The sequence below is a fragment of the Scophthalmus maximus genome, chromosome 10, assembly GCF_022379125.1.
Source record: "Scophthalmus maximus strain ysfricsl-2021 chromosome 10, ASM2237912v1, whole genome shotgun sequence".
Classification (NCBI taxonomy): domain Eukaryota; kingdom Metazoa; phylum Chordata; class Actinopteri; order Pleuronectiformes; family Scophthalmidae; genus Scophthalmus; species Scophthalmus maximus.
Window position 1 is genome coordinate 4,701,310 of NC_061524.1, and position 13,354 is coordinate 4,714,663.

The 13,354-nt window shown below is 45.8% G+C and overlaps 1 long non-coding RNA gene across 1 annotated transcript; it reads right to left on the reverse strand.

The window, feature by feature from the left end:
- Nucleotides 1-66: 66 nt before the first annotated feature.
- On the reverse strand, nt 67-1,695 carry LOC124850760. Its single transcript, XR_007031648.1, has 3 exons — nt 1,594-1,695; nt 1,259-1,313; nt 67-203 (listed from the first exon to the last, which is right to left on the reverse strand). It is a non-coding gene; the product is annotated as an uncharacterized LOC124850760 (long non-coding RNA).
- Between the last annotated feature and the right edge of the window lie 11,659 nt (nt 1,696-13,354).

Here is a 13,354-nt window from a genome sequence, read left to right on the forward strand (position 1 = left end):
CAAATGAGATGCGCACACACCAAAAGGACCCTGGGTAGGGCGAGGCGAGCGCCGGGCCGAGTTCCCGCTGAGCTCTGAGGAAGATGAGCGGCTCAGGTCAGAAGAATGGCAACAAAACAACCCTCCTACTCCCTTTTTCTTCTCTTCTCCTCTGTCCCCTTTCCTCCGTCCTGCGCGTCACAGAGTTGCAGAGAAGATGCCAACTGGTAAAAACACAAAGTGAAAGATGAGGTCGCCGTGTTGCCACATAATGAAGGTGTTGATGTGTTGTTGTTGTTTGCTTTTTTCATTTCTAGATTTAGGTAGGTTTTTTTTCTTCCTTTCCTTCTTTCTCTCCTTGTCTGTCTCTGTGAAGCACGGTGGGATTCGTGGGATTAGCGGGAGATCAAACACATCTGTGTTTTACATCCAGACTTTACACACTGTCACAGTAATAATGATTGTAATAATAATTGTCATAATTTATGACAGTGAAAACAAAATTGAGCTCAGCAAAGAAATCAAAGTGTGCCCTGTAATTGTGCTCATGCGGACGTCACATTTGTTTATATAAATTTGACAGTAATTCCTTTTGACACATAATTACAAAATAAAACTCCAACATGGGTATTTAGTCGTCACAGTGTAGTGTCATGAAACGGGGCTTTAGATGTGAGTGAAATGAACAGTTTTAATTCTATAATAAAATACAACGTTAATATTACAGAAGACTGTTCTGACTGGCAGTTATTTGATGCTATCCGGCTTTTATTAATTCTAATATTTTTCAGGTCTGCTTCTAATATCGTGTTGCTGGTGTCAAATGCTTTTCAGTGTTTGTTTTTGTTATTTCTTAATTAAATAAATTAAACACAGCCATTTATTTTTTCCTTTACACGTCTGACTAGAAATAACCTTATTATTTTAATATAAAATCCCTCAAATAAAAAAGAAGAAAATACACATTTACCCCAATTTATATTTACTTCGTATTGTCTAGTTGGCTTTTATTTGGCTAAATAAACAGCTCTATTAATCGGGAATAATACAAATTATTAGACCACTCCTGTTGCCAACACTATAAAAAAAACATTTTTAATATTATTATATCTAAAATTATGTAGTTCACTTGTTGCTTGTCTAAAATAATAATTCAATCTGTCAGTTATTGTTCAGTTTTTAACGCCCATCCTCCTCCTCCTCCTCCTCCTCCTCCTTCTTCCTCCTCCTCGCCCGGTTCCTTTACGCGGAGCGTCGCTCCTGCAGGAGTTTTACGCACCGCTGCTGCTGCCGCTGCTGCCGCCGCTGCCCGGGCCTGTCTGCTCCGACTGCCGCTGCAAGAGAGGAAGAAACAAATGAAAAGGGAAATAAAGGAAACGAATAAAGGATGAGGCGGGACGTCGAGCGACGGAGTCTCGGTCGGTGGCGTCGATTATGAAACGCGCCGCAGTCCACAGGCGCATCGAACCACCTCTTCTGTTTATTATTATTATTATTTTAAACACCGTCGCCTTCGGATTGGGAATAAACAAGAGAAGGAAGGAACGAGAGGAAAGAGAGAGAGAGGGAAAAAACAAATCCATTGAGTCTTGGGGAAGAAAATGAGAGTGGCACCTGATGATGTCGACTGTGACACGTGTTAATTGCCGCTCAGCTCTCCTCATTAGGGAGGCGCAGATTATTTTAGCACTCCGGGCCACGACGCCTTGTGTGCTCTGCCGAGGAAGGAGGAGGGAGGAGAGGAGGAGGAAGAAGGAGGAGACGAGGAGAGGAGGCGCCAGGCAGAATTATTATTTGGTGAATAGGAAATTATTACGATAAATGAATTTTGTTAAAATTATTAATTATCTACGAGCCCCCCCCCCAAAAAAAAATTGTTTAAACTAAATTGAAATTATGAAGAAATTATAACAATAAAAAAGGGTTATAATAATATTATTTTATTGCAACAACTTTGTGTTTATGATGCAGTCAAATTATTAATTTATTATTAAATCAAATATTTGTATTTATTGAAAATATATAATTTTGTCATAGTTTTGTTCTATTTTAGATTTTTTTTTTTCTTCTCTTCTGACAATATTCTTTGTCTTTGTTCAATGCATTTTTGGCGTCGTCGTCTTTCCTCCCCGATGATCAAAAAGATTTACAGAAAACTCTGGCGAGCTATTGTCTCTATATTGCAAAATCAATGACATAGCTCAAAGATCGATAACATCCTCGGAAAAAAAATGGTCTCGACGATACCCTGACGAAACACGCCGGCACATATTTGAAAATCAAACAAATGTGACTTGCACAAAGAATATTCATACACATACACACATTTTTTTTTTTTTTAATGACATCATATTCAAATGCATGTCTGCAGCCTCAACTCCAATCTGTTCCTGCATCCTCACGGCTCCTTGCAACACACACACACACACACACACACACACACACACACACACACACACACACACACACACACACACACACACACACACACTGATTCAGTCCACTGCTCCGGGAGCACCAGCCCTCATCCATTCTGCGAGATTACTTGTTACCTGTTGACATGTATTTATATGGCCTTGCATGGTGAATTATAAAGCCTTTGTTATTGCCCCGGCTTGGGGTCGGCCACTTGTTTATGACACCAGTAATGGCGGTAATTGTTATTGTTGAGATTACCTGTCAAGAGGGCCCGGGCGGCGGGCTCGGAGGAGGCGTCCCTCTCTTGACAAGGGGTGACAGGGGGGGGTGGAAGAGGACAGGTGGGGGTAGAGAGATTGGGGATTTGGGGGGGAGTGGGAGCGGAGGCTGGGGGACACCCTTGATGACTTCTCCACTGATAATCAGCTGCCGTGGCCTGTGGGATAATTCAGCTGTCAATGCCACCTAGCAGGGCCCAGCATCAGCCAACCGACACCCAGCTGGCTGTCGTTCATTTGGACCGAAGATGGGGGACGGAGGGCGAGGAAAATAGGGGCGAAGGGGGAGGCGGGAGCCGAGGGGAGGGGGACGGGGACGGAGGAGAAGAGACAAGTGTCTCCCATGTCATATCTGAGTTGGCCCCCTCAAATGCAGTAAATTAAAGTCTTGGTGAAACATTTTGGAGGTAAAAAAAGAAGTGATATCTCGTCTTTCAAAATGTCTGTTCCGACGCGCCTCAGCTGTTTTTTTCGTTTTCATCTTTACGAAAAGAAAATCGTCGCGATTGGCCCCCGTGTTTCGTCTTCTCGTGCGAGCCTGAAGCGCTCCGACGTCTTTGTCTTCATCGTGCATTTCTTGTGATGACTATTGGAAGATGTTGATACCAGACCCTCAGCTGTATCTACGTCTTCAAGATGCTCTTTGACATTTCTTTAACAACCCACATTAATCCGTTTTACACAGGATGAGAAATGCGTTTTTTTCCCTCATGTTTTATAGATTCATTTAATATCAATTAAAAAAAAAGAGGTATTTATCGTAGGAATGGGGGGCGGCAGCTTCTGTCAAATCATATAAACGCCACTTGGAAATTGGAAAACGCTTATCAGCTCTAAATTGATCCGCTTTAAAATGAAAGTTAAATAACGTAACGCTTCATTGCATTTAATGCTCCATTTTTTCTTCTTCAATAAATCGAATATCGTCAGGCTGGGCGATCTCGTCGTCTTCCCCCCCGGACACGTGTGCGCGTCATAAAGGCGGCGGCGGCGGCGGCTAAAATGGCAGGCAAATCACTGTTGGAATGGTTTGGGAGCAGCTATCAGTGTCATCCCTGAAAGGCTGTCTCTATCAATGATTGTGCCTGATATGGAGGGAGGGGGGGGCTTCCCCCTATATCTGTCACTGGAATCTTTCGTAGTTTAAAGGGGGGTGGGGGGGGCTCGCGAGCTGCTAAGAAACCGTCAAAAGATTTGGACAGCTCCAGTCTCCCCGGGTAGCGAGCAGCAGAGCCTGTTCTCCGTCTGTATTCCACTGTGGCAACACGCGAGGTTGTAACGCCGCCGCCGCTCCGGTGGGAGAAGGACACCGAGGAAATAGTGCCAGGAATCTGTCTGCACTGGGGGGGGTTTCTTCCTTTTTCTGTATGATATGGGGTCTTTTATGCAGGATTGAGGGGGGTTTCTGGAGCCTGTTCTATCCAGGACGTTCAGCGAAAAATACATAAATAGATATTCTCACCTTTTCAAAATTGTCTGAAAGGTTTGCGGGTGTTGTACGAAAACAACCTGCACAGTTTTATATCCCTAGTCAAGAACGACCAATTGTATTGTGCATCATAGCATTTCGTCAAACACCTCACACATATTATATTATTATAATACCAGTAACATAAATATGAACATTTCAGCTTGTAGCTACGACCGAAGTTACGACGCCACGGGAAATTGTGATGGAGATTAAGATGATTAACATCCAGAGTTTCGGCTCATTTCAGTTCAAAGTTCAAACTGTGCGACTCTGAACTTTTGCACTCAAATTCAACAAAAACCAAAAAATGTACATTTTACAATATTTCATCTAATCCGAGGCGTGACATTTTTCCACAACGGCTAGTTTCACTTTACAAACACAAGTGCTGCCGCACATACATGGCATCAGTGCTCGTGTGATCCAGGAATTACTTTCAAGTGGATTTGCTCGCAGAACATTTAGTTTGTGTATTTCTTTTTGTGTGTATAAATTTGCGACTCAATAAATCCACTTTTTCTCTTGGACGTAATTCTCTTTGCCTTTTAGCCGCTGCTGTTTGTATCTGATCGTCAGAGGCAATGAATCACAAACAACTGCTTCCCAGCTTCATTTTGCATCATCACATTTTTACTATTTTATTATTACAATGGCCTGGAACATCATCATCATCATCCTCACCATCACCATCGACCATCATCAACATCATCATCATAACTTCACCAAGAGAAATTTATATTAACACGATCTCTCTTTCGATATTAAAAATAAAGCACAATCTCATTGCTTATTCAAATGATAGCATTAAGGCGCGCGCGCATTTATCACCCCGGTACAGGAGCGACGTTATAAACAATGCCATTCATTATCTGGCCCAGATGCAGCGATTGTTGATTAAAGGGCTTTGAATATAACGGCCACACACACTTCTGCACACACACACACACACACACACACACACACACACACACACACACACATACACACACACACACACACACACACACACACACACACACACACACACACACACACACACACACACACACACACACACACACACACACACACACACACACACACACACACACACAGATGGGTGGACATTAGGAAAAGAGAGAGAGGGGCCATCTGAATAGGCTGGAGGGACATTAACGGCAACAATGATTGATATTTGCCGCGCAGGCTTTTTAATGGTATTGTTATTCCTCAGAGTTATACCCCCGTCCTCCCCGCGTCTCGTCTCGCAGATAAATGGAGGTGTAATAATGAATAGAAATTATCCTGATTATTTTGGGCGGAGGTGGTGAGAGAGAGAGAGAGAGAGAGAGCGAGTGAGGAGGAGGGGGGAGGGGGGGTGAGACGTGGAGCTTACAGTTTAGTCAACAGTGTGTTGTGGATGTTCTCTAATGTTCGGCAACTCCCTTCGCACAAATACGTACGGGCACACCTTTGAACGCTGCGTTTATTTTCAAATTAAAAATGAATCTGAAATTATTTAATGCAACAATTTGCATGTACTAACCTTTGGGGATTTAATGAGATTCATTATGTGTTCATGTTTATCCTGTGTGATTAAAAAAGGGGTTTAATCAAGCGCGGACCCTCTCGCCAACACGTGTAAAGCAGCGGTAACATTAAAATCGCAACTGATGTGACAAGATATTGTATTTACAGTAATACTCCATGAACGTTATTAACCTTAGTGTTGACATATATGTTTAAAAAAAAAAAAAAAGGTACACTGAACTTTCTTTTCTGTGCTTTGTGTGATTTTGTGTCATCGAATGGTGTAAATCTCATTTTTGAACCAAAAGTATCCACTTGCCTATAGAGTTGACGTATACCTGTTGACCCGGCACCATGACTGAACCATACCCGAACTGGACTCGGATCGCACGCCGCTGCCCCCCGCCACGAGAAGGAAACCTGTAATATTAATGAGTTGTGTTTTTTCTTGAGCGCCTTGATTCGCTCGCTCGCTCGCCGCCGAGTGTTGATCGTGTGAACAGCTCGAGTGGACACGACGCCAGAACGCATTATCCGATGTGGGAGGCCCAGCTTGTCCAAAGCAGTTGTGTTTATTGCACACTTCTTTTGGCACCTGCTGCAGCGAGCCGCCCTGCCAGGACACACACACACACACACACACACACACACACACACACACACACACACACACACACTCACACACTCTTCCAAAATCTCTCCATTTCGCCCATTTCCCACTCAAATGTTTAGCCATTATCACTTTTCAATTACGGCGAGCGGGGACTCAGCTGCTGCCTCAGTGGCGTGCTGTGCGTCGCATTGTGAAAAACAAACACCACGTACCCAACAGTTTCTTTTTTATTATTAAAACTCGCGCGACCATTTCTTACAACTGGGAAGCTTTAATCAAAAGGCACGACGTAATATAATAACAGAACTATTGAATTTTTAATGTTGATGTTTTGTAGCTTTGCGGGGGGGGGGATGCTGGATGCACGTCATCCCACATCGCGTCTCCCGTGAGCTGCGTCTGAGACTACACGCCACAGACCGTGCCCCGACATTTATTCAGCTCTCGTCCCGACGCTTGTTGCCCTCGGCTCGTCACCTGTTGTTTCCTTGTTCTCTCTCCGTCTCCTGGAAACGGACATTTTTCCTGTGTGGCTCGACGGAATAAATTCTATTGACCTTCTTCTTCTTGCCCTGTTCCGTCACAGTGAGAATATGACATTAAATACTTTGTTTCTCCGGCCTCTGCTCCCTCTCTGTCTCTCTCTCTCTCTGCTCACCCCATTTATCATTTGCTGAGACCAAGAGCAGCAACAAATTTGAAATAAAGAAATACATTTTTGTGGAATTCTTCTGCTGTTCTACCCTTTATCCTTCTCTTCATCCGGACCACTCGGGTCCCTCTTGTCTACGTCTTGTCCACTTCTATTTCAACATCCTTATTCTCTCAATTTTCACCTCCGGCGTCCGCTCTCCCGCTCGTCCTCCTCCTCGTCTTCCTCCTCCACACCAGCATGTTGTGCATCATCCACTCCCTCCGTCCCCGCTTCCTGTCTCCCTTTTCCTCTCCCAGGGTGCAATGGTGCGATGCTTCCCCCCCCCCCCCCCCCCCCCCCCCCCCCCCAGCCCCGCCCCGCCACTCTTCCACCCTCCCAGTAATCAGGGCCAGATGGAGGCAGAGATGGAGTGATGGAGGGAGGGAGGATTGGGTTTGGTCCTAGCAGTGTCTTAGAACGTGGGGAGCTGTCAGCCCTGCAGGGAGAGAGGAATTCTCCGGCAATAAAATGGGGATTTATCACCACTCTACCACAGAGAGAGAGGAGAGAGAGACAGAGAGAAAGAGAGAGAGAAAGAGAGGGTGTGAGGCTGAGAAAGGGACGAAGAGATCAAGAAAGTCAGATAGAGACGGGTGACGTGGGAGAGAAAAAGGGGATAGAGAAGGGGCAGAGAGGGAAACCTGCGGAGGGATAAAGAGAGAAGACCCTTCATCATTGTAAAGCCTCAGACAGATGAGGGAGGTTGAAGGAGGGAACATGCAAGGATGATGGACTGAAAACGGTCTGGAAAAGAAGGGGCCGGGCCAAAAGACGAGAGGGGAAACGAAATTAAGAGAGACAGTTGTGTGATGACACCCGCGGCTCATCTGCTCAGTTTCCAGCAGCCCCGCGATTCCTCTCTCGCCATCTGTAGCGTCGGGAGAGGCTGCAGCATCTGCGCCTCACCAAGTAATGCCCGAGTTGCGCGCGTGGGGACGGGGAGTCGGGCAAAGAAAGAAAACAAGAGAGAGACGTACTCAACCTCCCCTACTGGGCCAAATGAACCTGCTAAAATAACCGCTCTCCACAATCGGCGGTGTAATTGAAACCAGAATGTGCAGGATTTGATAAATTGCTTGACCCTGCAGGAATGTTGGGGTCGTAAATTTTTTTAGTGCATTTTGGCCGTGCTGAGGTGTGCATAGGTGTACGTTAAGAGCATGTCCGTTGTGTGTGTGTGTGCGTGCGTGTGCGTGCGTGCATGCGCGTGAGGTTCACGGAGAAAAAGGCTGCGTCTGTATTTATTGTTCGAAAACATAAAGGTCTGCCAGAGCTGCACACGCAGTTTGTGTTTTACGCACCCAAAGAGTGTGTGTGTGTGTGTGTGTGTATTCACTCGTCAGCATTTGCACAAAGGCATAGCTTGGATATTTTACTATAAATTGCGCTGCTACGTCTTCGGTGTTTTAAAGATCCTCTTACGATCTTCTCTCACTTTCAAATGTGCCATCAAATCTAACAGGAGAACAGACGCACTCAATATCCAGTATTTCATTCAAATAAATTTATCGCTTGGTATTTATTTCCAAATGATCTATTTATACACCCTTTGCAATGATATCGACATATATTTAGTTAACAGTATATCCAGTAACTGCTCTTTACTACCTGCTTTAAAACCGACGCCTGACCGAGCTCCCATCTGTTCCGACGATACATTTAAAATATCTGTGTCTCTCTCCAAGAGCGAGCAGTAAAGTGCTGCTGTTGCTGCCACGCTCCTCTGCGTACGATGAAGCGAATGTTACGTCCATTAAAAACATATTCTTCTGAGAGCGGTTTTCTCTTTTACAGATCATGACACTTCATGATTTGGGCCTGAGGCAAACCCCAATCTGACCTTGTGACTCCTACTTTTCAAATCTTCTGCGGCTTTGTCGAACACTCGACCTTCATGGAGCTGTTTGAATTGACTTTGCACAAGTGTGTGTGTGTTTCGGTCGGTAAATCACCAAAATGATGACTTTGCAGCCAGCTGCTCCTCGGGGTCCGGTCTTGGACAGCGGTGGTGTTCTAGAGTGTGAGGGACGGTTCCAAAAATTCATTCAGCCCTTTTTTGCACTTCACTTTTTATTCGTGTGTTCTTTTGTTTGTAAAGATTCCTGCATCGCGGTCGGTCATACTGGAGAAACTTGTTGGCCAAGATGCTCGCGGCTGACGAGTCGAGTTTTCACTCGTTTTTTTTCCGATAAATATCAGAGTAGGCTGCTGTAAGAAAGCAGATTTGTCCCGGACTCTCGGTCTCTTGACCTCCGCGCAGTTGAGAAAATTGCTGAAGTGCATGGGAGTCGAGTCCAGTTGCAGTGGCTGCGTGCGCGCGCGCACACACACACACACACACACACACACACACACAGCAGCCAACTCCCTCTGATCCATCAAACCAACCGAAACAGGACGCGGCTCCGTTCAATTCACTTGAATTCAATTAAACTTCATTAGCGCCCAAATCACAACATACGTTATCTCGAGGCACTTGAAGGTTGAGACCTTGCAATATTAACCGGACTCGAGTTGTGGGCCGGCCATCTGCCGCGACCAGTTGGGGTGAAGGGGAGAGAGAAGTGGGGGAGAAGTGAAAACCTCAGTTTTGAGGCCTGGAGACACTAAAAATAGTTGCAATTCGCTACAGTCTTTCCTCACCATTCATGGTGTTGTTCGTATTTGGCATGCAAAGTGATGGGAGTAGACGTGTTCAAAATGGGGAAAGCTTTGATATTTATTTTAATTTGAAAGCTCATTTCCTGCAAATCTGCAATCCCCTCGCCGTGCCAGTCTGGATGGCCCGTTTTTGAGAAAGTGGACAAAAATGTCCTCTTCAACAATTCAGCAAGCTCTTTGAACATATAGCCCACAGTTTTTCTTCTCAGGCCTCTTTCAGGTGCCAGACCAAAAGAACCTTTAGTAGGCGTCAGTAGCTGGTTATCCATTGGTCAGATTGCGGCCGCTGCACCCCTCCTATCCCAGCTGCTGAGCTCCAGGTGGAGGACACCAAAGACAGTGAAGGGGGACCGCCGCTGGTCCAAAGGCCAATGCTGTAGCTGCAGCTTCGGGTTTCTCCTCGCTGCCCTTATGTCCAGAAAGCAAAGGAAAATCGAGGGGAACTGCACATTCATGCATTCAACATATGCTGCAGACGTGACATGTGCTTGACCTCGCCAAAAAACAAAACGCCCCAAAAAAACAGAACAGAACTCAAGGGATTAGAGACGGCAATAATTACAAAGACAGTTGGTCAACAAAAACCCATCAGGCCAATTATCTCAAATCAGCAGACATGACGAAAGTCATGGAAATTTGAAAAACACCTCATATATATATACATATATATATATATATATATATATTTATATACAGAGTTCATGTATATGTGGAGTAGCCTCCATGTGTACGTATGTCAACAGTGCCGAGGGCACGGGGAGCCCAGCCAGCACCAAGAGGGCACGCAGGGGTCAACGCAATGTAAACATGGACCGCCGCACGATTTACGATGTTTGCTGGCGGCTCAGGCGAGGGTCTGCACATTCTCACAATCATAATTGCTTTTTTGCAGCTTTTCAATCAGCGCGTCTTGGTGGACTTTGTTTTTGCCGTCGGGGAGGCTGCGCTGCGCGTCCCTAGCTGCGCGCCAGTGTTGCTTTGGTGACTTTTGTTTGGACCGCAGTGGCGAAGAATCCTGGGTTCTTTTTTCTCAATCTCTTCTCTTAACTCTCTCCGAACTTATTTCCCCCTCGTTCTCTCGAAAACCCCTCGTCGTTGGCCAACGGCAAAGGGGGAAACCCAGTCACACATATTGACATCTGGTTGGACACAGTGCGCAATGCAGCTGGTTGGAAAACGGAGAGCACGCAGCCCCCGCCGCCGCCGCCCCCCCATCTGTTGACAGTCGTTACCTGTGCCCCGGCGGGCCCTCGCTGCCCCCTTGATAAAACGACCTCTATCCCGAGCCAGACGCATAAATATTTCTCTTTCTATTTTCCAAAATAGCTTTTAATTTTAACAAGTTTTATGACCCTAATATTAAGTGCATATGTTTTACAAGACAGCGTGTCCTCTGCCTCACCCCGCCGGTTCACGATTGGCAGGTTTTTTCTTTTTTTACTTTTTCTTTAGTCTTCTAAAGAAAGGAGGGAAGAAAAAGCATAAATGGGGGGCAAAGGAAAGCCACGGAATGATGAAAAAAATCTTTCAAAGGATCCACATGTTCCACCTGAATCCCTTGCAAGTCAATTAGTAGGAATGCCACAAGTGTCTTTTCTCAGTCGTGTGTAGCGAATGCTGATGATTTCCCACCGTGAAAAAGAGGATTGTTGACACTTAACTACCATTCAAAAGCCGACGAGCAGCATGCGAGCAACGGGACTGGGTGTCCCACGAGTTGGTTGCCGTTTTTTCGTCGGAGTTTTCTCTACGGGGCAGTTTTTTTTTCTTTTTTCCACGTGTATCTGTGTTCGTAGCCTCCCGGTGACCTCGCTCTCTCCCCTCCGCTCGCTCGATCTCCTCCACATCACCCACATGTGTTCCGGTGACCAGTCGGGGGCACAGAGCCTCCGATTCATCTTTCACGCAGCAGATTTTTTTTTCTTAGATTTCGTCAGCATATGCAACGGGGCCGAGGCTCGTCGCACGTGGAAAAGGGCTGCCATCTGAGGAAATAATACGATCGATATACACTTCATAGTTAATGAAAAGCTTATTTATTGTCCCGTGGAATATTTCAAACACAAACAGTTTTTCCTTTCCTTCTCACGCGGGGCTTCACCGATTCTAAACAAAATGACATCACTCATATGAAGATAGATGTCTATATTTCCCATGGAAGATGGTTATCTATCTTCATGTTGTCAGGAAATAAATGTTTTAAATTAGAAACAAAGGGTAAATGCCACAACTGTGAGCTTCAGTCCTCCAGGTTAAAGAAAGCTTAAGGCAAGATTCACCATGTGGGTGGGTTTTTATATATAAAACAGTGAACCTGGGAGTTACGTTCTCATTTTCCTTTTGGCATAGACACAAGTGGTGTCTCACATGTCATACATTCGGCATTTATTCAGACCAGATACCGACGAGAGTACATCATATACAGTCACTGAGCACTTTATTAGGAACACCATCACAAGACGGGGCAGATCATCGCCTTTGCTCCCGAAACAGCATCAGGTCTTCACGGCGTTGATTCCACAAAATGTTGGCAGGTACGCGTTGACACGATTGCACATTACATCATTTTCGGTAAAATTTGTCGTTCAGCGGTTTCCTCCCATTCTAACACATTCCCAAAGCTGCTCAACTGGATGCTGATTTGTTGACCGGGGAGCCCGTTCACGTTCGCCGAACTCGTTGTTCAGGTGGATTCTGCTTCGTGACGTATAGTGCATTGTGTTGGTTGGAAAGTTGCCATTAGAAGACGTTACAATGACGCCGATCATTCAAATGATTGATATCATCGGCTTCTCTGCCCGTCACGGTTGCAAAGAGCGGTTACCTGAGTTACCGTAGACTTTTCTGTCGACTCAAACCAGTCACCACCGGCCGACCCCTCCTCGACAAGGCATCGCTGTTCGCAGAGACCGGCCGCTCACTGGGTCTTTTTTTGTGCTTTTGGCGCCATGCTGAATGAGCTCAAGAGACTGTGCTGTGTGTTCAAATATATCCCAGGAGATCAGCAGATTCAGAAATACTCCAACCAGCCCATCTGGCGACCCACCAATCGTGCCATTTTACCCCCCCCCCATTCTGATGTTTGATGTGAACATTAACTGAAGTTCAGGACCTGTCTCTGCATGACTGGCCCGTTGAATAATTGCACGAGTACGCAGGCGCACAGGTGTGCCTAATAAAGTGCTCAGTCGGTGTATACAGAGAAAATACAAATTTAAATGACATTTAAAACGGAATTGAAGGAGCTCTCTTGCTCTGCCTTTTTCCTAGTGTTTATCATCGCGCCCGGAACAGCTCTGTCCACGTGCCTCTCCGCCAGACGTCCCGGTTCACAAGTGCAAAACAGACATCGGAACCGGCGCAAGCGTTGCCTCCGATGAAATACGCCACGATAAATCCCCACGTGTATACATCTCCAACAGGCTTGCATCACGCCGTCCGCCGCGCTCAGATTTAGCCCCGCCGGTGACGTGAGTTACGGCCCTCTGACTGAAACCACCTTGCGAGGATTTATCGCCGTGGCGTACAACTCTGAATGGAGGAATATTTGGAGAGGGCGAAGAAAATGGAAGAGAAAATGGGGAGAGAAGCGGGACAATTTATTCATTTTGCTTTGGGTCGAGACAGAAGCGTTTTGGATGAAGGACAGAGGCAGGATTGTAGCGGAGGGACGAAATTGAACAAATACTGTCTTGTTCCAAAATGAGATGGTCACTGTTTGATAGAAGCAA